At 41.1% G+C, this 24798-nt stretch overlaps 1 protein-coding gene and 1 pseudogene across 11 annotated transcripts in view; one reads left to right on the forward strand and one right to left on the reverse strand.

The window, feature by feature from the left end:
- The window catches only part of PHKB (phosphorylase kinase regulatory subunit beta), a 238738-nt gene that overhangs the window by 93499 nt on the left and 120441 nt on the right, over positions 1 to 24798 (forward strand).
- On the reverse strand, positions 13506 to 23049 carry LOC103892664 (eukaryotic translation initiation factor 4B-like; annotated as a pseudogene).

Raw genomic sequence — 24798 nt, forward strand, 5'->3', positions numbered from 1 at the left:
TATTTTGTGATAGATTAATCACACACACAAAAATAAGTTGACATAAGATATTTAGTAAACCCAAAACCAGCTGCAGATCACTAGCTGTGTAACACTCAGCAAGTTATGTGACCTTTTTATGATTCAGTTTTCTCATCTGTAAAATAAAGATAATAATTTCTACTTTGTCATTGTTATAATAGTTGTTGTCATTGTTGTGATAGTATATATAAAGGATTTGAATGCCTAGCATAAGAACTAGAATGCTAGTGTACTTACACATTTAAGAACATTTTAATAAAAAATAAAAAATATTTAAATTAAAAGGACTTTCAGATTAATCCTTAACTAACATGGAAACCTTTTTCTATAGGTTTTGTGATTCATGTGAGGAATTTTTACAGTATAGACCAGAATAGTATCAATCAATGAAAAAGTCAGTGAAGTAGAGGAATAATTTGTGGTAAAGCTCATTTCAGACATTAAACAGATTCTGGCAAGTACTAAAATTAGATAGATGATGTTATAATTCGGCCCTCATCCAAATTAAGTTCTCAACATTCTAGATTATCACTCAAATTATAAGAAATTTGATCTGATTAGATAAGATGATTTTTAAAATTTACCTTTTCAGTACATATGATTATCAGATATCTTCATTGTTTTTTAATAAGCCTTTAATATATGTCAGTCTGACCCCGTTGCCATATTTTCAGCGTGAAATATTTGGACTAGAAGTTTTTCTGTTTATAGAAACTGTAGTAGGCCAGGTGCAGTGGCTCACACCTGTAATCCAACACTTTGGGAGGCTGAGGTGGGCAGATCACCTGACACTGGGGGTTTGAGACTGACCTGACCAACATGGTGACACCCTGTCTCTACTTAAAAAAAATACAAAAATTAGCCTGGCATGGTGGCATGCGTCTGTAATCCCAGCTACTCGGGAAGCTGGGGCAGGAGAATCTCTTGAACCTGGGAAGTGGAGGTTGCAGTGAGCCCAGATCATGCCACTGCACTCCAGCCTGGGTGACAGAATGAGACTCTATCACAAAAAGAAAGAAAAAAAAAATGCTAAACTGTAGTAAACTCAGAAAGAACCTTAAATAAAAGTTACTACTGACGCTAGAAAGTGAGGATGTCAGAAGGTCCCTGGTGACAAAACAGGCTCCAACTTGTATTCCTATAACTGAGGTGCCAGTCTTTAAATTGATTCATTAAGGTTTTTATTTGAAGGCTTGAAAAATCATTATGTGATTTTTTTTTGCCGTCGTTTGCATGCAAAATTAATGTTAATTGTAGTAGGCCGATTTTGTTCAAATGGATGAGAGATGAAGTTTGTCGTTTAAGTTTGGATGATGGATTTTATACTTTATTTGACATTGATGTTCTACTTGTCCATGGTATAACACTTTAAAATTCCCCAAAAGAACTTTAACCTTAATTTTTTATTTGAAATTTTCCAAGGTCAGGTCTTCACAAGCCTGTTTTGAATCTATCACCTCTGATGTCCAGAGGATACTTTTTGAAACTGCGAGAGAATTGAACTCCATGTGCTCACGGAGGTAGTGATGGCTGTGGTAGTGGGCGGCCAGTATCTTTCTGTGCTTAGGCCTGTGTAGTGGAATGTAGAGCTGCTACTAGCCTGGGATCAAGTCACACCTCTTAGTCTGTCTCTGCTATAGGATACCCCAGAACTATTTGGGATTAATTGGATCTATTCTTTACTGCTTAGTGCAGTATCCTTGTTATATCCTGAAGCTGTTCTCATAATTTCAGACAGCTTGAATTAATACATAGTAATACTTGCCGTAAGTACTTACACTTCCCTCTGTAGTCTGACACTTTCTCTGCCACTCTCCTTTCTCTGTGCTATACAGTCATCTGTACCAGGAGTCAGAGAGAGAACAGAGCGTAATCTGAGTGTTGCCTTGGTGCTCACTAGGGCCTCAGCTGAAGTGACTGGCTCTTCCTTTCCTTGCCACACTGAGTACATCCCTTCTAAGCTGTGAATCCATTTTGTCCTGGGCTTTTGTTGGTTGGTAGGCTTTTATTGGTTATTGGCTGTTACCAGGATGATCCTGGCCTCATAAAGTGAGTTAGGGAGGAGTCCCTCTTTTCTGTTGTTTGGAATACTTTCAGAAGGAATGGTACCAGCTCCACTTTGTACCTCTGGTAGAATTCAGGTGTGAATCCATCTGGCCCTGGGCTTTTTTTGATTGGTAGGCTATTAATTACTACCTCAATTTCAGAACTTGTTATCAGTCTATTCAGGGATTCGACTTCTTCCTGGTTTAGTCTTGGGAGGGTGTATGTGTCCAGGAATTTATCCATTTCTTCTATATTTTCTAGTTTATTTGCGTAGAGGTGTTTATAGTATTCTCTGATGGTAATTTCTATTTCTGTGAGGTCAGTGATGATATCTCCTTTATCATTTTTTATTGTGTCTATTTGATTCTTCTCTCTTTTCTTCTTTATTAGTCTTGGTAGTGGTCTATTTTGTTAATCTTTTCGAAAAACCAGCTCTTGGATTCCTTGATTTTTTTGAAGGGTTTTTTGTGTCTCTATCTCCTTCAGTTCTGCTCTGATCTTAGTTATTTCTTGCCTTCTGCTAGCTTTTGAATTTGTTTGCTCTTGCTTCTCTAGTTCTTTTAATTGTGATGTTAGGGTGTCGATTTTAGATCTTTCCCACTTTCTCCTGTGGGCATTTAGTGCTATAAATTTTCCTCTAAACACTGCTTTAGCTGTGTCCCAGAGATTCTGGTACATTGTGTCTTTGTTCTCGTTAGTTTCAAAGAACTTATTTATTTCTGCCTTCATTTCGTTATTTAACCAGCAGTCATTCAGGAGCAGGTTGTTCAGTTTCCATGTAGTTTTGTGGTTTTGAGTGAGTTTCTTAATCCTGAGTTCTAATTTGATTGCACTGTGGTTTGAGAGACAGTTTGTTATGATTTCCATTCTTTTACATTTGCTGAGGAGTATTTTACTTCCAATTATGTGGTCAGTTTTAGAATAAGTGCGATGTGGTGCTGAGAAGAATGTATATTCTGTTGATTTGAGGGGGAGGGTTTTGTAGATGTCTATAGGTCCACTTGGTCCAGAGCTAAGTTCAAGTCCTGAATATCCTTGTTAATTTTCTGTCTCGTTATCTGTCTAATATTGACAGTCGGGTGTTAAAGTCTTCCACTATTATTGTGTGGGAGTGTAAGTCTCTTTGTAGGTCTCTAAGGACTTGCTTTATGAATCTGGGTGCTCCTGTATTGGGTGCACATATAGATATAGTAGGATAGTTAGCTCTTCTTGTTGCATTGATCCCTTTACCATTATGTAATGGCGTTCTTTGTCTCTCTTGATCTTTGTTGATTTAAAGTCTGTTTTATCAGAGACTAGGATTGCAACCCCTGCTTTTTTTTTTTCTTTCCATTTGCTTGGTAAATACTCCTCCATCCCTTCATTTTGAGCCTATGTGTCTTTACACATGAGATGGATCTCCTGAATACAGCAACTGATGGGTCTTTACTCTTTATCCAGTTTTCCAGTCTCTGTTTTCTAATTGGGGCATTTAGCCCATTTACATGTAAGGTTAATATTGGTATGTGAGAATTGGATCCTGTCATTATGATGTTAGCTGGTTGTTTTGCCCGTTACTTCATGCAGTTTCTTCATAGTGTCGATGGTGTTTACCATTTGGCATGTTTTTGCAGTGGCTGGTATTGGTTTTTCCTTTCCATATTTAGTGATTCCTTGAGGAGCTCTTGTAAGGCAGGCCTGGTGGTGACAAAATCTCTCAGAATTTGCTTGTCTGTAAAGGATTTTATTTCTCCTTTGCTTATGAAGCTTAGTTTGGCTGGATATGAAATTCTGAGTTTAAAATTCTTTTCTTTAAGAATGTTGAGGCCGTGGTGGCTCACACCTGTAATCCCAGCACTTTGGGAAGTCAAGGCAGGTGGATCACAAGGTTAGGAGTTCGAGACCAGCCTGGCCAAGATGGTGATATCTTGTCTCTACTAAAGATACAAAAATTAGCCGGGTGTGGTGGCGGGTGCCTGTAATCCCAGCAATTCGGGAGGCTGAGGCAGAGAATTGCTTGAACCCATTGAAATCAAGAGGCAGAGTTTGCAGTGAGCCGAGATTGTGTCACTGTGACAAAGACCCCATCTCAAAACACACACACACACACACACACACACACCAAAAAACAAAGAATGTTGAATATTGGTCCCCACTCTCTTCTGGTGTGTAGGGTTTCTGCAGAGATCTGCTGTTAGTCTGATGGGCTTCCCTTTGTGGGTAACCCAACCTTTCTCTCTGGCTGCCCTTAACATTTTTTCCTTCATTTCAACCTTGGTGAGTCTGACAATTATGTGTCTTGGGGTTGTTCTTCTCAAGGAGTATCTTTGTGGTGTTCTTTGTATTTCCTGAATTTGAATTTGGTCAGTCTTGCTAGGTTGGGGAAGTTCTCCTGGATAATATCTCGAAGAGTGTTTTCCAGCCTGGTTCCGTTCTCCCCATCACTTTCAGGTACACCAACCAAACATAGGTTTGGTCTTTCCACATAGTCCTGTATTTTTTGGAGGCTTTGTTCATTCATTTTCATTATTTTTTCTCTAATCTTGTCTTCTCGCTTTATTTCATTAAGTTGATCTTCAATCTCTGATATCCTTTCTTCCGCTTGATCGAGTCAGCTCTTGATACTTGTGTATGTGTCATGAAGTTCTCGTGCTGTGTTTTTCAGTTTCGTCAGGTCATTTATGTTCTTCTCTAAGCCGGTTATTCTAGTTAGCAATTCATCTAACCTGTTTTCAAAGTTGTTAGCTTCCTTGCATTTGGTTAGAACATGCTCCTTTAGCTCAGAGGAGTTTGTTATTACCCACATTCTGAAGCCTACTTCTGTCAGTTCATCAAACTCATTCTCCATCCAGTTTTGTTCCCTTGCTGGCAAGGAGTTGTGATCCTTTGGAGGAGAAGAGGCTAATGGTTTTTGGAATTTTCAGCCTTTTTGCACTGGTTTCTCCCCCTGTTCGTGGATTTATCTACCTTTAGTCTTTGATGTTGGTGACCTTCGGATGGGGTCTCTGAGTGGACATCCTTTTTGTTAAGATATTGATGCTATTCCTTTCTGTTTATTAGTTTTGCTTCTAACAGTCACGGCCGTCTGCCACAGGTCTTCTGGACTTTGCTGGAGGTCCACTCCAGACCCTGTTTGCCTGGGTATCACCAGCGGAGGCTGCAGAACGGCAAAGATTGCCACCTGTTTCTTCCTCTGGAAGCTTTGTCCCAGAGGAGCACCCGCCAGATGCCAGCTGGATCTCTCCTGTATGAGATGTCTGTCGGCCCCTGCTGGGAAATGTCTCCCAGTCAGGAGACACAGGTGTCAGGAACCCACTTGAGGAGGCAGTCTGACCCTTAGCAGACTCGAATTCCACTGCTCTCTTCACAGCTGGCAAGAAGGGACCTTTAAGTCTGCTGAAGCTGCGCCCACAGCTGCCCCTTCCCCCTGTCCCAGGGAGATGGAAGTTTTATGTATAAGCCCCTGACTGTGGCTGCTGCCTTTTTTTCAGAGATGCCCTACCCAGAGAGGAGGAATCTAGAGAGGCAGTCTGGCTACAGCAGCTTTGCTGAGCTGCAGTGGGCTCCGCCCAGTTGGAACTTCCCCATGACTTTGTTTACACTGTGAGGGGAAAACCACCTACTCAAGCCTCAGTAATGGTGAACGCCCCTTTCCCCACCAAGCTGGAGCGTCCCAGGTCAACTTCAGACTGCTGTGCTGGCAACGAGAATTTCAAGCCAGTGGATCTTAGCTTGCTGGGCTCTATGGGGGTGGGATCTGCTGAGCTAGACCACTTGGTGCCCTGGCTTCAGCCCCCTTTCCAGGGGAGTGAACGGTTCTGTCTCCCTGGCGTTCCAGGTGCCACTGGGGTATGAAAAAAATCTCCTGCAGCTAGCTCGGTGTCTTCCCAAATGGCCACCCAGTTTTGTGCTTGAAACCCAGGGCCCTGGTGGTGTAGGCACCTAAGGGAATCTCCTGGTCTGTGCATTGTGAAGACTGTGGGAAAAGTGTAGCTGGGCCAGAGTGTACCGTTCCTCACAGCAGAGTCCCTCACTGCTTCCTTTGGCTAGGGGAGGGAGTTCCCTGAAGCCTTGCATTTCCTGGGAGAGGCGACGCCCCACCCTGCTTCAGCTCACTCTCTGTGGGCTGCACCCACTATCTAACCAGTCCCAGTGAGATGAGCCGGATACCTCAGTTGGAAATGCAGAAATCACCTGCCTTCTGCATTGGTCTTGCTGGGAGCTGCAGACCAGAGCTGTTCCTATTTGGCCGTCTTGCCAGACTCCTGACTTTTAGCTTTTTAAAGTGGTTTTATGTTCTATTCTCTTCACTTTTCTAATAAAACCATCACTAAAATACCAGATAAATAACAATCATAGCATCACTTTACTCAGTTTAAGAGGCTTTCAGTGACCCTTTTATTCCATATGGTGCTTATTACTTAGAGTAACTACTTAGTCTTCTTAAGTCATTTTTGATATTTTCATCATCGAACTATGATAGAAGCTACTGTCCAACCATTCTGCTTCATTTTATGTATCTTTGCCATACTGAACAATTCACGAATATTTTTTGAAACCTTAGTACTGTGAAGTCCTTGTTCTTCTAGGAAATATGATTAGTAGCTCAGGGATTTAAAACAGTGTTAATGAGCAGAAGATTGTGAATTTAGTTCTCATGCCTGCCAGTTACTTTTGTGAATTCCATGGTAGGTGTGAAATTAAATAGACAGACCTATCTTTTCTATAAAAGCTTTGATTTATGCAACAAATCACTATCCCCCAAACAAATGTTGCTTTATTTTAGCTCTCTTCAGTGAATATTAGAATAAAGATGTTAAGGTACCATCTTGCAATAATCAAATCAGTAAACGTTCTATTGATATTAGTCATCTACTATTAATATGTTCAATAGCTAATAATAGAATAATTTAGCTTCCTGAGAGTGTCTTGTACCATTAAAATATTTTAAATTTCTTACAACAATATATATTGCCAACAATAGAAATTGCCATTAAAACGTAAGATCATGTTATGATTGTGTTTGGGTTTCTAAATAGCTTGCTGTTGCCAGAGATTTGAATAACTAGTGGATAATAAATTAACATATTTGTGAATTTTACTCTAGTTCAGATACAGTATTTGTTTCTGTTTTTTGTTTGTTTTTGTTTTTTTGAGACAGAGTCTCGCTCTGTTGCTCTGGCTGGAGTGCAGTGGTGCGATCTTGGATCACTGCAACCTCTGCTCCCGGGTTCAGGCAAGTCTCCTGCCTCAGCCTCTCTAGTAGCTGGGATTACAGGCATGTGCTACCAAGCCTGGATAATTTTTGTATTTGTAGTAGATACAGGGTTTCGCCATGTTGGCCAGGCTGGTCTTGAGCTCCTGACCTCAAGTGATCTTTCCCACCTTGGCCTCCCAAAGTGCTGGGATTACAGGCATGAGCCACCATGCCCAGCCTTGTTTCTTTTAAAATGCCACATTTAGATGACAATTTCCAAATTCATCCCATAGCTGTTTTTTTGTACCATTAAAGACAGAACCTTGGGCTGGCTACATTGTTTTTCTAAGTACTGAATTTCATATGTATTCGCCTTTTGAATAAGTTATTTTCTCTTGACATTTCAAAATACTGTAAATATTTAATAAAATATGTACCTCACACTCTAGGAGGAAGTTTTATGGTATTACTGGGTTAACTGAATGTAAGTTTTTGTGCATTGGGGCCTAAGGGAGCTCCTGGGTCATCGGGAACACATGCTTAAGGAAGAAAGCAAGTTAACAATGAATGTTTTTACCCAAACAGTCCAAATATACAACCCCAAGAGGCTTTTCTAACCCTTAGGGTCTAAGGCTCTAAAATTCTTGTTCAGATACTACCGTAATTTGGTTACTATTTTACAGTATGCAAAATTGTAATTGGCGTATTTGTTCTGGGTACATGGTACAGTTTGCAATCTGACTTAGGCTTTTTTCCAGTTACCTATTGTTGCAAATAAACCCAAACTTAGAGGCATAAAAACAACAACAATCTTTTATTATTATTGTCTTACATTATTATTTATTGTTAAGATGGTAGACTGGGTTAAGCTAGGCAGTTTGTGCTCAGGGTCTCTAATGTGTTTGTCATCATTGTGACTGGGGCTAGGCTTATCTTGAAGGCTTTGTCACTCAGGTAGCTGAGTGTTGACTAAGACCTTGGCAGGACCTTTCCACTGGAAGGCCTATGTGATGTTTTTCCATATGGGCTCCCTCACAGCATGGTGGCTGGGTTCCAAGGCCCAGAATCCCAGGCAGAGAGGTGGGAGCTGTTTTCCTGTCTATGACCTAGGCTCAGAAGTCATACAGTGTAAATTCTACCACATCCTATTTGTTAGAGTCATTGAGGCCAGCCCATATTCTAGCAGGGGATATTAGACTCCATCTCTTGATGGGGAGGAGTGTCAAAGAATTTCAGACATGCTTTAAACCACCACAGGTCTTTCACTTGGATTTTATTCCTTTAGGTTCCAGCCCTTGTTATTTCTCTCTAAAACAATTTTGGACCTGCAAAGAGCTTGCTGCTATTAGTGTGCTAACAGTACCATATGAATTGTCATGAAATTTGTTTAACCTGTGGAAGCAAGTACTTCCTTCACTAGCAGGGAACCTTCACTAGCAGTGATATGCTAGGCTGCAGATTAGATTCATTAGGATAGCATCTTAAATCCAGATTATTGGCTCAATTATTCTTGAAAAATCAGGGTAAAATGGTCAGCATAGATTCTAGTAGGGTACAAAGTTTTCACCAAAGAGCAGAAGTAAGAATGGATTTTAAAGCCGCTCTGGGCTTGTTTCCTCATCTTAAAAGTAGAGGGGATTCACAAAAGAAGTGTGAGACTTGTATAGGTTCTTGTACTTGTATATTGAAAACTACAAAGAAATGTTGAGAGATATTAAAGGAGACCTAAATAAATGGAAAGACATCCTATGTTTATGTAATCTATGTAAAAAATCCAACTATCTTTGCAGAAATTGATGAGCTGATTCTAAAATGCACATGGAAAGGTTAAGGAAACAGACTAGCCAAAACAACCTCGAAAAAGAACAAAATTGGACTCACACTTTTCAATTTCAAAACTTACTACAAAGCTACAATAAATAAAAGTGTGGTTCTGGCATAAGGACAAGGAGATCGGTGAAACAGAATTAAGAGTACAGAAATAAACCCACACATCTGTAATCAATCGATTTTCACGAATGTGCAAAGACAATTCAGGGTGAAAGGATAGTTGTCAACAAATAGTGCTGGGACAGCTGGATGTCCACATGCAGAGGAATGAATCTGGACCCCTATTTCACACCATATACAAAAATTAATATGAAATAGATCAAAGACCTATATGTAAGAGTTAAAAGTATAGAATTCTTTTTTACTCCAAAAAAATATATATTTATTTTATATCAATTGAAAAGTAATAATACGATATGATAGGGATGGACAGATAGAAGATATATTTTGTGGGAATATTTTTGCAAATATTTATGTATGGTATAAGGAAAAGGAAAATGGGATGAGCTGGGATGTTGGAAGGTGCTCATTCGGTGTTCAACTAAAAACAAGTGATTTAAAAACATGATCCATGGTGGTTGTCTTAGTTTAAGGTGCCACATGTTCATTCTTTTGCCAAGAAATTTACTTATTTTTGGAAAGAACCTGAGGATTTAATCCAAATTCAGCAAAATTCTGCAAACATTTTGGGAAAATTGTTCTCAGTGGAATACTTTAGGAAATGAAAGAAAAGGAAGAGTGAAATATGACTATGGAGATTTGACTCTTCAGTGACTTAAAAAACAGTGGGCAGGTAGCTGGGTGGACCCATTCCAGATGGGCCTGGGCATCATTCTACAGTTGTGATTTTCTTGTAAACCACCATGACTCTCACTGGCTTGGATTAAAGAGGTTGCTCTGTTTTCACTGAAGTCTTCTGGCTATTATCACAACTCTGAGTTCTTCCGAAAGAGGGAAGTAATGTCTTTTCCAAATCTCATGAGGCAGTTTTCAATGAGAAATTGTACAAGAGAAACCTTTTTTGTGAATTCTCTTTTTTAAAATCAGAGTCATCACACTGGACTTTTTGTGAATGCATTTTCTAGTTTTGAGCTGCAGGAAGTGGACAGCTGAAGAATGCTTGGGGCTATACATGCTGATAAATTATAAGCTTTTATCTGATTGGATGAGGAATGTTCAATGTGTACACTCCAAAAAGGTATCTCAAGAGAACAACATTGGCTTTTGGCAGCTGGTCTAAAAGCCTCTGGATAGCAATTATTTTCTCCTCTTCATTCCCTTGATGAATACACCAAGGCATTCATCATAGAGATTGGATGAAAATATAGTTCCTTGGATATTCTTTCATTTAAGAATGATGTTTCCAGAAGAATGGACTCAAATTGTCCGAGTTCACTTTATCTCCAGAATTTAGTTTCTCCTTTAGGGCTCGATATGATTTTATATTTGCCAGTTTTCTGAAGATACCTTCTGTTGAGTGGCCCTTTTTGGTTGCTTTTTAAAAAGGCATATCCAGAGAGGGGTGGGTATGTTGTCATTCTCACAAACATCTGTGAGAGAAGCTCCAAAGAGCTGAAGAGCTGACCTAGCTTTAAGGCTGGTAGAGTCATGCACAGGTTGTCCTGGCAAGTGTTAGACCCCTGCCAAAAGAAGGGCTCCTGAAAGATGGAAGGAGAGATGGAGTTCCCTATCCCTGTGGCAGGAGCATAATGGCTTGAGGATGGCTCATTTTAATTCTGTAAGAATGCTTGTGCCCAATGAGTGGACGTGGGGCCTTTTTCATGCCAGAAGTGACCCACAGCTGGTAATCTTCAGAGCCCAAAATGTGGCCACGAAGTTCGCCATGGGCCAGCCCAAGAGAAAGGACCTCCCAGTAGAGATGTGGCCATTCCCCACTTTGTCCACATAGCTAGCTGTCCACAGGTTGTTCAGCAGTATTTTATTTTTTATCTTAAAGGATTTCCTGCACTGGTAGACAAAAGCAACAAATCGCTGAACAAAAAGAGATGCAGCTTCTGCCTCCTCCAGCCTCTTTTGAGTTGAGAATCAGCAGGGTGGGATCAGCACCCTCCAGTGATGTGGTTTTGTCATTGTGGGTGTCCATCTTGGAAAAAGGACTTTGCCTTAGTTAAAAATACATTATTGCTTAAAAATGCTAACAGTCATCGGAACCTTCAGTGAGTTGTAAACTTCTTGCTGATGGAAGGTCTTGCCCCGGTCTTGATGGCTGCTGACTGATCAGGCTGGTGGTTGCTGAAGATTGGAATGGCTGTGACAATTTCTCAAAATAAGACAACAGTGAAGTTTGCCACATTGAAGGACTCTTCCTTTCACAATAGATTTCTCTGTAACACATGATGCTGTTTGATAGCATTATACCCACATTAGAACTTCTCTCAAAATCGGACTCAGTCCTCCCAAACCCTGCCACTGCTTTATCAGCTAAGTATGAGAAGTATTCTAAATCCTTTGTTGTCAACTCAATAATATTCACAGCTGTTTACCAGGAGTAAATTTCATCTCAAGAACCACTTTCTTTGCTCATCCGTAAGAATCAATTCCTCGTCCATTCAAGTTTTATCATGAGTTTACAGGAATTTAGTCTCATTTTATGGTCCACTTCTAATTCTAGTTCTTTTGCTATTTCCACCACATCTGCTCACTCTTCTTCCATTGAAGTCTTGAACTCCTCACACTTATCCATGACATTTGGAATCAGCTTCTTCCAAACTCCTGTTAATATTGATATTTTGACTTCTCTCATGAATCTTGAATGTTCTTAGTGGCATCTAGAATGGCGAGTCCTTCCCTGATTTTCAATTTACTTTGCTCAAATCCGTCAGAAGAATCACTATCTATGGCAGCTGTTGCCTTGCAAGACATTTCTTAAATAATAAAACTTGAAAGTAAAATTAATCCTTGATCCATGGACTGCAGAATGAATGTTGTGTTAGTAGAAATGAAAACATTAAATCTCCTTGTGCATCTCCATTAGAGCTCTTGGATGACCAGGTATATTGTCAATAAGTAGTAATATTTTCAAGGGAATCATTTTTTTCTGAGCATCAGGTCTTACCAGTGGGCTTAAAATATTCAGGAAACCATGCTGTAAAAAGATGTGCTGTCATTCAGACTTTGTTGTTCCATTTCTAGAGCACAGAGTAGGTTTAACATTCTTTCTTAATATTTGGACCCTACTTTCTGTTTTTCTTTTTCTTTTTTAAATTGTATTTCTATTTAGGGATACAAATGGTTTTTGGTTACATGGATGAATTTTATACTGAGGAAGTCTGGACGTTAAGGGTACCCATCACCCAAATAATGTACATCGTACTCAGTAGGTAATTATTTATCCCTCAGCCCCCTCTCACCCTCCCATCTTCTGAGTCTCCAGTGTCCCCTATACCATTCTGTATGCCTTTGTGTACCCTTCATTTAGCTCCCACTTGCAAGGGAGAAGATGTGGCATTTGGTTTTTCATTCCTGAGATACTTCACCTAGGATAAGGCCCCCAATTGCATCCACATTGCTGCAAAAGACATTATTTCATTCTTTTTTTTTTTTTTTTTTTTTGGCTGAGTAGCAATCCATGGTGTGTGTGTGTGTGTGTGTGTATGTCACATTTTTTTTTAATCCACTTATGGGTTGATAGGCACTTAAGTTGATTCCATGTCTTTATAATTTTGAATTATGCTGTGATAAAAATAGACATGCAGGTATCTTTTTTATATGATGACTTTTTTTCCTTTGGTAGATACCCAGTAGTGGGATTGCTGGATTGGATGGTAGATCTACTTTTAGTTCTTGGAGAAATTTCCATACTGTCTTTCATAAATATCATACTAACTTTCATTCCCATCAATAGTGTATAAATGTTCCCTTTTCACTGCATCCACACCAACATCTGTTGTTTTTTGACTTTTTAATAACGGTAATTCTGGCTGGGGTAAGGTGGTATCTCACTGTGGTTTTAATATGCATTTCCCTGATGATTACTGACATTAGTGGCATTTTTTTCATGTTGGTTGGCCATTTGTATATCTTTTGAGAAATGTCTGTTCTTGTCATTTGCCCACTTTTTAATGGGATTTTTCCTTTCTTGCTGATTTGCTTGCGTTCCTTATGGACTCTGTAGATACCCTGTAGTGGGATTGCTGGATCCACTGGTAGTTCAGTTACATGTCATTTACAAGTTTTTGTTACATTTGCTTTTGGGGTCTTAGTCATAAGTTCTTTGCCTAGGCCAATGTCCAGAAGAGTTTTTCCAGGTTTTCTTCTAGAATTTTTATGGTTTCAGGTTTTAGACTTACGTCTTTAATCCATCTTGAGTTAATTTTTGTATATAGTGAAAGATAGGAATCCAGTTTCATTCTTTGCATGTTGTTGTTCAATTTTCCCAGCACCATTTATTGAATGGAGTGTTCTTTCCCCAGTGTGTGTTTTTATGTGCTTTGCTAAAGATGAGTTGGTTTTAGGTATTTGGCTTATTTCTGGGCTGTTTATTCTGTTCCATTGGTCTGTGTGTCTTTTTTTTTTTTTTTTTTTTTCTTTCCAGGAGATGGTGAGCTTTATTTTGTCTTGTCTGGATAGAGGTTTGATTTGCTCTCGAATGTTCCAGGGTGCAGAGAAAGTAGGAGAAAGCACAGGATGTCGAGGTCTATTCGGTGTAATCTTCTCCCTCATTTTCATTTTCACCATCAACGGAGACAGCAGCATACTCGCTTGCAGAACCGAACTTGGAAGCTAGAGTTTCCTCGGGTTTCTTTGGCTCAGGTGCAGATCTGGACTCTTGATCCTTTTTGCCATCTTTCCTATCTGACTCTGTCCAGTGGTCTTTGTTCCCTCTGTCTCCTGGACCATGGCTAGAGTTCCCAGTTTGGCCTTTGGGTACATTCATCCCATCTACTTTATTTTCATCTTTCCTTGCTGGTCCTTCCTCAGATGGTTGAGCTGGAGCTACTTTTCCCCCACCGCTTGTAGGGATTGCTGCTCTGTATCTGAGCTCTGTGATAGAGCAGGAAGGTTAGAACTTCACTTCACCCAAGCATTCTCCTTTGGTGGAGGGGCTGGCATTACCTTTAGGGGCTGATCAGGTTTGGGAGTTTCAGAAGTTGGAGAGTGACAGTCTTCCTCTTTATTGAGTGTTTCATTTTCTAGAGACTTCTCACTCTCCTTCGTGCATTTCTGCCAGATGTGGCAGAGGTCCCGGTCTGTGATGACTCACTTCCTGTCCTCGACCATTCCTGTTCCTGAGTTTCTTCACTTTGCCAGCTTGGGTGTCTCTCCCGAGGACATCGTTCTAGTTTTGGCTCATCCAGCTGACGCTGCAACTTCTCTTGTTCCTTCTGTAGCTGTTCTACTTCTCTTTCTCTAGCAGCTGTGTCAATGAGCTTTGTCCCTCCAAAGATAGAAGCAGCTCGACTGGACTGGGAGGTACTAGCAGAGGAATCATCTTCCTTAGGAGTACTCTGAGGCTTTAGATTCAGTTTGGGTCTTTGGGGAGGACCTCTATCATCACGCCTATAATCATCCCAAGAGTAATCATCTCTGGAGCTCTACGACCTATCATCCCGTCTGTTGGATCAGTCTTCATCACAGTCCCCACCTCCTCTGTAGACATCATCCCTGTGGTACCCACTGCCAAATGCTTTTCTGCCATTGCCTATCTGGAAATCATAGCCTCTATCATAGTCTCTGCTGCCTTGGTCATCATAGCAATCCCAGCCGCCATATCAATCCATATCCCTGCGTGGGCCATCCCAATACTCATCACAATACCAGTCTGAATCATAACTATCTCGATACTTGTCTCCAAAGCTATCATCACCTCTTCTAGGTGAGTAGTCATCAAAGCTGTCTGTGGCAGGACGAGCCCTCCAGTCTGTATCTGTTTTGTCATAATCCCAATTTCTATCACAGCCAGAAGAACGATCATTCCTGTCTTTATCCTATGCTTGATCAGCAACGTCCACTTGAGTTCTCCTGTTACCTAGAGATTCTTCATTGAGACTCAGGGCACTGAACAGGGAATCCAGGTCCTCAAATTCAGCATAACCAAAACCTTTCAACTTCTCTGGATTGCTGGGTTCATGTGGTAAACGCACTGCACTGATATTTAGTCTTCTAAAGAATTCCTTAATGCACTGTTCTGTCACATCATAGGGTAGGTTCCCTAGAAAAGCAATGTAGGGTGACAATTTGGGAAGATGGCTCCAGTCGATATTGGGTTCCCAAGCAGCCCCTGGAGCAGTGGGAAGGATGGAACGGTCAATTGGAGGTGCTTTATACACATCTTCATCATTACTGTTCCAAGTTGTTGAAGTATCTCCTTCCAGGTCATCTGTTTCATCAGCCCAGCTGACTGGTTTGGAAACATAGGTGCTTCCTCCACCAGTCCCCACATCCTTAGCCAGAAAGTCTGTTAGGGAGATAGTCTTCCCCTTCTTATTCTTTTTTGCTTAGTTCTTGAAGGTCAATAATGGGTCACGCTGGAAACTGGTATTGTTGAGGCCGCCATGTTGGGAGAGGCTTTGTGTGTCTATTTTTGCACTGTTTTAGTTACTATAGCCTTGTAGTATAATTTTAAGTCAGGTGATGTGATGTCTCCAGATTTCTTCTTTTTGCTTTGGATTACTTTGACTATTCAGGATGGTTTTTGGTTGCATATGAACCTTAGGATTGTTTTTTTCTAAATCTGTGAAAAAATGACCTTAGTATTTTGATAGGAGTTGCATTGAATCTATAGATTGCTTTGGGCAGTATTGTCAGTTTCACAATATTGATTCTTCCAATCCCTGAGCATGGCATGTTTTTCCATTTGTGTCATCTTTGATTTCTTTCGTCACTGTTGTGTAGTTCTTTTTTTTTCTTCGCAACTGTTGTAAATGGGATTGAGTTATTGATTTGATTCTCAGCTTGTTTGTTATTGATACATAGCAGTGCTGTGGATTTGTGTACTTTGATTTTGTAACCTGAGACATTACTGAATTTATAAAATCTGGGAGTCTTTTAGAGGAGTCTTTAGAGTTTTCTAGGTATAAAATCAGAGATATAAACAGAGATAGTTTGACTTCCTCTTTTTCAATTTACATGCCCTTTATTTCTTTCTTTTGCCTGATTGCTCTGGCTAGGACTTCCAGTGCTATGTTGAATAGAAGTGATGAAAGCAGGCATTCTTGTCTTGTTCTAGTTCTTAGGGGAAAGGCTTTCACCTTCTCCCTATTCAATATGATGTTGGCTGTGGATTTGTCTTATTTTGGCTTTTGTAATTTTAAGGTATATTTCTTCTGTGTCTAGTTTGTTCAGGGTTTTTATCATGAAGGGATGCTGGATTTTATCGAATGCTTTTTCTGCATCTTTTAAAATAATCATATGGTTTCTGTTTTTAATTCTGTTTCTGTGATGAATCAATTTATTGACTTGCATTTGTTGAACCATCCTTGTATCCCTGAAATGAAGCCCAGTTGATCAGGTTGAATTATCTTTTCAACATGCTGTTGGATTCAGTTTGCTAGTATTTTATTGAGGCTTTTTGCATCTGTATTTATTAGGAATGTTGGTCTGTAGTTCTTTTTTGTTGTTGTTATGTCCTTTCCTTGCTTTGGTATCAGGGTGATACCGACTTTGTAGAATGAGTGAGGGAGGAGTCCCTCTTGCTCTGTCTTTTGGAATAGTTTTACTAGGATTGGTACCAGTTCTTTGAAATGTCTGGTAGAATTCAGCTGTGAATATGTCTGATCCTAGTCTTTATCTTGTTGGGAGATGTTTTGTTACTGATTCAATTTCACTCCTTATTACTGATCAGCTCAAGATTTCTTTATCTTTTTGAGTCAAGCTTAGGAGGTTGTGTGTTTCTAGGAATCTATCCATTTCCTGTAGATTTTCTAGCTTGTGCACATAGAAGTGTTCATAGTAGTCTTGCATGATCTTTTGTATTTCTGCAGTATCAGTTATAATGTCTGCATTTTCATTTCTGATTCAGCTTGTTTGAATCTTCTCTCTTCTTTTCTTGATTAGCTAGTGGTCTGTCATTTTTGTTTATGTTTTCAAAGAACCAACCTGTTGTTTCATTGATCCTTTGTATTGTCTTTTGGTTTCAATTTCATTTAGTTCTACTCTGATCTCTGTTGTTTTTCTTCTGCTAGCTTTGGGTTTGGTTTGTTTTTTCTCTGGTTTCTTGAGGTGTGACATTATGTTGCCATTCTTTGATCTTTCTGTCTTTTTGATGAAGGCATTTAGCATTACAAACTTTTCTCATAGCGCTGCTTTTGCTGCATCCCAGGAATTTGGGTAACTTGTGTCACTGTTATTATTCATTTCAAAATTTTTAAAAATTTCATCTTGATTTTATTGTTGACTCAAAAATCATTCAGGAGCATATGGTTTAATTTTCATGTATTTGTATAGTTTTGAGAGTTCCCCTTAGAATTAATTTCTAGTTTTATTCTGCTATAGTCTAAGAAGATACTTGGTATGATTTTAATTTTTTAAATTTATTGAGATTTGTGTTGTGTCCTGTTATATGGTCTATCTTGGAAAATGTTCCATGTGCTGATGAGAATGTATACCCTGCAGTTTTCAGGTAGAATGTTCTGTGAATGTCTGTTAGGTCCATTTGTTCTAGAGTCCAGTTTATGTCCAGTGTTTCTTTGTTGACATTCTACCTCAGTGATCTATGTAGTGCTGTCAATGAAGTGTTGAAGTCTCCTGCTATTATTGTCTTGCTGTCTACCTCTCTTCTTAGGTCTAGCAGAATTTGTTTGATGACTATGGGTGCTCCAGTGTTAGCTGCATATGTATTCAGAATTATCATATGTTCTTGTTGAATTGTTCTGTTATAATATAATGACTTTCTTTGTCTTTTTATTTAAAGTCTTTTTTTTCTCATATAAAATAGCTACTCCTGCTCTCTTTTGGTTTCCATTCATGTGTAATATATTTTTTTCCATATCTTTCCTTGACTCTACAAGAATCTTTATATGGGTTAGGTGGGTCTCTTGAAGGCAGCAGATGTTTGGTCTGTGTTTTTTAAAATCCATTCAGCCAATCTGTATCTTTTAAGTGGGGCATTACACCATTTACATTCAAAAATAGTATTGATATGGAGCTACTCTTGCAGTCATCATATTGATTGTTACCTAGTTGCTTTGTTTTCTTTATTGTGTTATTGTTATAAGCCCTTTCATTTATGTATGTGTCTATATATGTATTTATTTGTTGGGATGGAGTCAGTCTGTCACCCAAGCTGGAGTGCAGTGGCATGATCTTGGCTCACTACAACCTCTGCCTCCCAGGCTTAAGTGATCCTCCTACCTCAGCCTCCCAAGTAGCTGGGACTTACAGGTGCACGCCACCATGCCCGGCTAATTTCTGTATTTTTAGTAAAGACGATGTTTCACCCATGTTGACCAGGCTGGTCTTGAACTTCTGACCTCAAGTGATCCACCTGCCTTGGCCTCCCAAAGTGCTGATATTACAGGCATGAGCCACCATGCCTGGCCTAGCCCTTTCATTTAGATGTTTAGAACTCCATTGAGCATTTCTTATAGAGCTGGCCTACTGGTGACGGATTCCCTCAGCATTTGCTTTTCTTTGAAAGTCTTTATTTTGCCTTCATTTCTTAAACTTAGTTTGGCTCTATGTAGAATTCTTGTCTGACAGTTCTTCTGTTTGAGGAGACTAAAGATAGGACCTGAATCCCTTCTGCCTCACAAGATTTCAGCTGAGAAGTTAGTCTGATAGTTTTTCCTTTATCATTTATTTGATGCTTTTATCTCACTGCACTGCTCTTAGAATTCTTGCCTTTGCATTGGCTTTAGATAGCCTGATGACCATATGCCTTCGTGAGCTCCTTTTTTCAGTGAATCTCCCAGGAGTTTTTTGAGCTTCTGGTATTTGGATGTCTAAATCTCTAGCAAGATTAGGAAAGTTTTTCTCAATTATTCCTTGAAGTAGGTTTTCTAAACTTTTTGCTTTTTCTTCTCCCTGAGGAACATCTTTGATTCTTAGATTTGGATGTTTTAATTTACATGGTCCCGTGTTTCTTGGAGATTTTGTTTGTTTCTTTGTATTCTTTTTTCTTAATTTTTGTCTGACTGGTTTAATTTAAAAGCCTTGCCTTCAGACTCTGAAATTCTTTCTTCTACTTGATCTAGTCTGTTGTTAAAAATTTCCACTACATTTTGTAACTCCCTAAATGAGTCCTTCACTTCCAGAAGTTCTGTTGTTTTTTTTTTTTTAATATCGACCTCTCTAGAAAATTTCATTCATATCCTGTATTTTTTTATTTCTTTATATTGGTTTTTAACTTTCTCTTGGATCTCATTGAGTAACTTTATAATGAATATTTTGACTTCTTTATCTGGTATTTCAAAGATTTAATTTTGTTTTGGATCCCTTGCTGGAGAGTTAGTATGTATTGGGGAGGGGGTGGTATTGTAAATAAAACTGTTTTTTCATATTGCCAGAATTTTTCTGGTTTCTTCCCATCTGGATAAACTATTTCTTCTTATTATTATTGAATTTACTTTTGATTTGACTGGGTTCTTTTTTTTTCCTCCGTTAAGGATGTGACTTTAATTTGTAATCACCTAGCTTCAGCTCTGGGTGCTTTCAGTGGCAAAGTCTCTGTTGAGTTTCTTGGTTATAGAGAATCTGTGTGTGATGGCTTTCTCAGGCGCTAGTTTTAGTAGCAGTGTACTTAGTGTGTGGGAAGGTTCACTGTCTCCTGTGGGGCCAGAGTGGCAGAGGTCTCAGGAAGCTTATCTTGTTCCCCAGTAGTATGCACTACTCTCCTCCCCAAGTCTTTTTTTCACTAGGGTAGAATAGTTCAGCCTTTAGGCCAGTAGGAGGCGCCCATGGGTGAAAACCAGCTGCAGCTGAAGCAGGTGGTGGGTATATGCAGTACCCCAGTGGTGGACAAAAGTCTCAGCCTTGACAGAGGCAGCTGGGGGTGAGGGGCTCCCAGTGAAATGCACTGAGGTCTTCACTGTGGGAGGGGAGGGAGCCACCTCAGCTTCTCTACCAGGCCAGCAGGAAAGCAACCTCCCTGTCGTCCACCCCCCCACATCCCTATATTCTGGATATTTAGATCAGACAAGCACCTCTGTCCATCTGCAGGAACACTGACATTCCATATCCAGAGACAGTGGAACTCTATCTCTTATGAAAGCCTGAGCCCAGAGGGCACTCCTCCCAAGGCGATGCAGTCACCCCAAAGTGCTTGAGAAAGGTCCTCCGTAGGTCTACTCTCACTGAGCTCCTGTGGGAGAAGCCCCAGCTGTATCTGCGTTGTTGAACAAGAGGGAGAGAAGCCCCTTCACAAGCACCGGGGCTCCTCCACTGCTAGGGTAGAACCTTAGTCTTTCCCCACGGAGCCCAGTACTGCACCTGTTCCTCTGCTGAAAGAAACTTCCCACAGGCAGGAAGTTGTGGTACTCAAGGTTCATACTTTGGTTTCTTTTGTCCCAAGGGGTGTTCCCTTTGTGTGGCGCACTCCCCGTTCCCATGGGAATGGTGATCTGTGCGGGCCAGACTACTGTGAATCTGGCTGCTTATCTAGGTTTAGCCGCCTCAGAGACTGCCACAATCCAGGCCTGTGCTGGAGAATCTCGGCAAGGGATATAGTCATGGGGAAGACACAAGGGCTGAAGGTCCTCAAGCAAAACAAATGATCACAATGGGTGCACACCCAGTATGTTGCCTGCTACTACAGCTCAGGACCAGAGGGAAAGGGAGGGGACTTTGTGTGAGCAAGGACCCAAGAAGTCCCCAGATTGCAGCCCACTCCAGCATTTGGACTCATGAGGGCAGCGAAGCTCTCCTTGAGTTTGGATACCAGCAGTCGAAGGCTAGAGAATACCCTTTCCACAGAATACTAAGTCTCTCAGGGTTTGATACTCTTGCAGCTTCTTGTTACTTTCTTTTGTGTGCCTGTTGTGGATTCTTCCAGTGAATTCTCCAATGGACTCCAGCCCTCTCCCTGTAACACTCTATTTGGGATGTGACTATTTATTTGTGATTTTGTTTCTTTCTTCTGAGGTGAATTGGTTACTAGCATCTGTAGTCAACCATCTGGAGAAGCTCTTTAGTGCTTCAGGCTATGGGCAGGTCTGCGGGATGTGTAATGGTTTGGTCCCCACTCTTAGCTCCAGAGGTGGGTGATGTTGGGTGGAGCTGGGCAAGGCTGACCTGTCCTCTCATCTCATAAGGGCAGGTTCAAGCACCAACTCTGATGGTGGCAGTAGGGGAGTAGCATGGACTCTGTAAGATTTCATTGGTTGTAAGTAGCCTTAGTGCAGTGGCTTTCTCAATTGTCAGATGTAGTAGTAATGTACTGGGTACATGAACAGGCCCAAGGCCTCCTGAGCAGCCTGAGTGGTGTGAGTAATAGTGTTAGCTGAGGTCATGCAAAAGTTTTCTCCTTCCTGAGCACCGTGTTATTATGTTAGCAGACATTGTAGAGGGCTGTGTCAGTTGACCTCCAACTACAATTTAGGGACTTGTTGAGGCCATGGTCCCTTCCCTTTCTGCCTGGTCCTAAGCTGTAGTAGTGGGCGCCATACTGGATGCGTACCCATTGCAGAAGTTTGTTCTGCTCAAGTACCTTCAACCCTTGTGTCTTCTCATCACTAGATCCCTTGTAAACAGCCCCCAGTACCAGACTGGCTTGAGACAGCTGCACAGGATAGACAAATTCAGAGGAGCAGTAGGATTCACAGTGAAGTGGCACTAGCAGGAGAGAGCCAGCTGCAGTGGTGGCCTTGGGGATTTATACTTGGTTTATGTTACCCTGGGGAAACACTCATATCCCAGGCAATGGGCAGGGTCATGGAACTCCCTAAAGTCCCTGTCTGTGGTGTTAGGCTAGGGGCATAGCCTGTGGGGCCTGGATCAGGCAAGTCCTCACTCTGGCTCACCAGGTGTGGTCTCAGGCTGTAACCCCAGTGGTGATCCGAGGGCAGTTTCCTGGCCACTGGGGTAATGCTCCACGGAGGAGCAGAACTGCCTCTGTGGCATAAAAGAATCCTCAGGGAGGGGAGAGGGGTAACAGGCAGCAGTGAGACCCACCCAGCTCTCACTTTCTTAACACATTGGGTCTCACACTCACAGACTTCTGGCAACACCTGGCTCCTAGGCAGTCTGCCCTCAGCATGCAAAACTGCCCCCGGTTGTAAGTCTTCCTGCCCAAGACAAAGACCAAGGCTTCCAGGCCACACCCCTCCCAGTTTGCCTGCAAAGCAGGGGCTCCCAGCACCTGCCTCTGTGGCAAAAGCCTGCTTCCTGCTCACCTCTTATTTCTGATCAATGGGGTTTATACCCGCAGTAGATTAGATTGCTTATTTTAGTTGGCAGCTTCTTCCAACCTGTGACCACTGTCTGAGTTACCTGGCAGAATTCTGCGAGGTCCCTTATGAAGTAGGATCAGCAATGGCTTCCCTCCATCCCTGCTAGGGTGTGGGAGTGCGCGCAAAACAATTTTTTTTTCTTTTATATGTGGAGTCTTGCTCTGTTGCCCAAGCTGGATTGTAGTGGTGTGATCTTGGCTCACTGCAACCTCCACCTCCTGAGTCCAAGCGATTCTCCTGCCTCAGCCTCCTGAGTAGCTGAGATTACAGGCATGCACCACCACACCCAGCTAATTTTTGTATTTTTAGTAGAGACAGGGTTTCGCCATGTTGACCAGGCTGGTCTTGAACTCTTGACCTCAGGTAATCCACCCCCTTCAGCCTCCCAAAGTTCTGGGATTACAGGCATGAGCCATCACTTCTCATATGCTCCTTGTGGCTCATCAAATCAGCACCAGTGCTTGGTAGGGTTGAGACATTCCTCTGTGGCATGGATTGCCCAGCTCCCCAGTGTGAGTGTGTTATCACGGAGGCAGTCTCCCCCCTTTCACACCCTGGAGACAGATTTTCACCTGACTCACCATGTAGGTTGCCACCCACAGCTTTCAAAGTGTCTGAAGTTTCTTTCATTTTTTCTGTTGAGTTTCCGTGTTTCTTCTTGGATAAAAGTTTACAGCATAAATGTCTGCACGTTATTTTGCTCTTTCCAAGTGGGTGAGGCATGCTAACAAAGCCTCCAATCTGGAGCCTGGGTAGTCTATAAAGAAAAAAGGTTTATTTGGCTCACAGTTTTGCAGGCTGTATATACAAGAAGCTCAGGACAGAAGGCTAAGTGGAGCCGGAGTATAGAAATCACATGACAAGAGAGGGAATAGTGGGTGCCAGGTTCTTTTCAACAACCAGTTCTCACGGGAACTCAGACTAAGAACTCACTCAATCCCATGGGAATGACACCAATCCATTCATGAGGGATCTGCCTCCAGGATCCTGACACCTCCCACCCTGCCCCACCTCCAACACTGGGGATCAGATTTCAACATGAGACTTGGCAGGATCAAACAAACCACATTCAAATCATAGCATATGTCATCTGCAAAGAGACAGTTTCATTTCTACCTTTCTAAGCTATATTCTTTTTATTTCCTTTTCTTGCCCTATTTTACCACGTAGAACTTCCAGTACTATGTTAGTCATGGCGAGAGCAGACATTTTTGTTTTGAGAGGGAGCATTCAGTTTTTCTTTCACCATCAGGTAGAGTTAGCTGTAGAAGTTTTGTAAATCAAATTGCAGAATTTATACAAATGGCCAACAAGCATGTGAAAGAATGCTCAACATCACTAATCATCAGAGAAATGCAAATTAAAACCACAATGATATATTGTTACACCAGTCAGAATGGCTGTTATTAAAAAGTCAAAAACTAACATATTGGAAGGGTTTGGAGAAAAGGGAACACTGATACATTGTTGGTGGGAATGTAAATTAGCACCACCTCTATGGAAAACAGGATGGAGGTGTCTCGAATAACTTAAAATAGCACTACCTTTCAATCCAGTAATCCCACTACTGGATATCTACCCAAAAGAAAGGAAATTATTATATCAAAAAGATACCTGTACTCATATGTTTATTGCAGCATAATTCACAATTGCAAAGATATGAAGCAACCTACATATTCATCAACAGATGATTGGGTAAAGAAAATGTGTATATGTACACAAAGAAATACTGTTCAGCCATAAAATGAATGAAATCACATCTTTTATAGCAACATGGATGACGCTAGAGGCTATTATCTTTAGTAAAACTAAACTAACTCAGAAAGAGAAAGTCAAATACTACATATTCTCATTTAAAAGTGGGAGCTAAATAATGTGTACACATGGACATAGAGTGTGGAATGATAGACATTGGAGCCTGGAGAGGGTGGAAGGGTGGGAAGAGTTTGAAGGATAAGAAATTACTTAATAGATACAATGTACATTATTCAGGCAATGGTTACACTAAAAGCCCAGGCCTGACGTGGTGGCTAATGCCTGTAATCCCAGCACTTTGGGAGGCCGAGACAGGCGGATCACCTGAGGTTGGGAGTTCAAGACCAGCCTGATCAACATGAAGAAACCCTGTCTCTACTAAAAATACAAAATCAGCCGGGTGTGGTGGTGCATGCCTGTAATCCCAGCTACTCAGGAGGCTGAGGCAGGAGAATCACTTGAACCCGGGAGGTTGTGGTGAGCCGAGATCGCGCCATTGCACTCCAGCCTGGGCAACAAGAGCGAAACTCTGTCTCAGAAAACAAGACAAAACAAAACTACAACAACAAAAAAACCCCAGACTTCATCACTATGCACTGTTTCCATGTAACAAAACTGCAATTG

The sequence above is a fragment of the Pongo abelii genome, chromosome 18, assembly GCF_028885655.2.
Source record: "Pongo abelii isolate AG06213 chromosome 18, NHGRI_mPonAbe1-v2.0_pri, whole genome shotgun sequence".
Lineage (NCBI taxonomy): Eukaryota > Metazoa > Chordata > Mammalia > Primates > Hominidae > Pongo > Pongo abelii.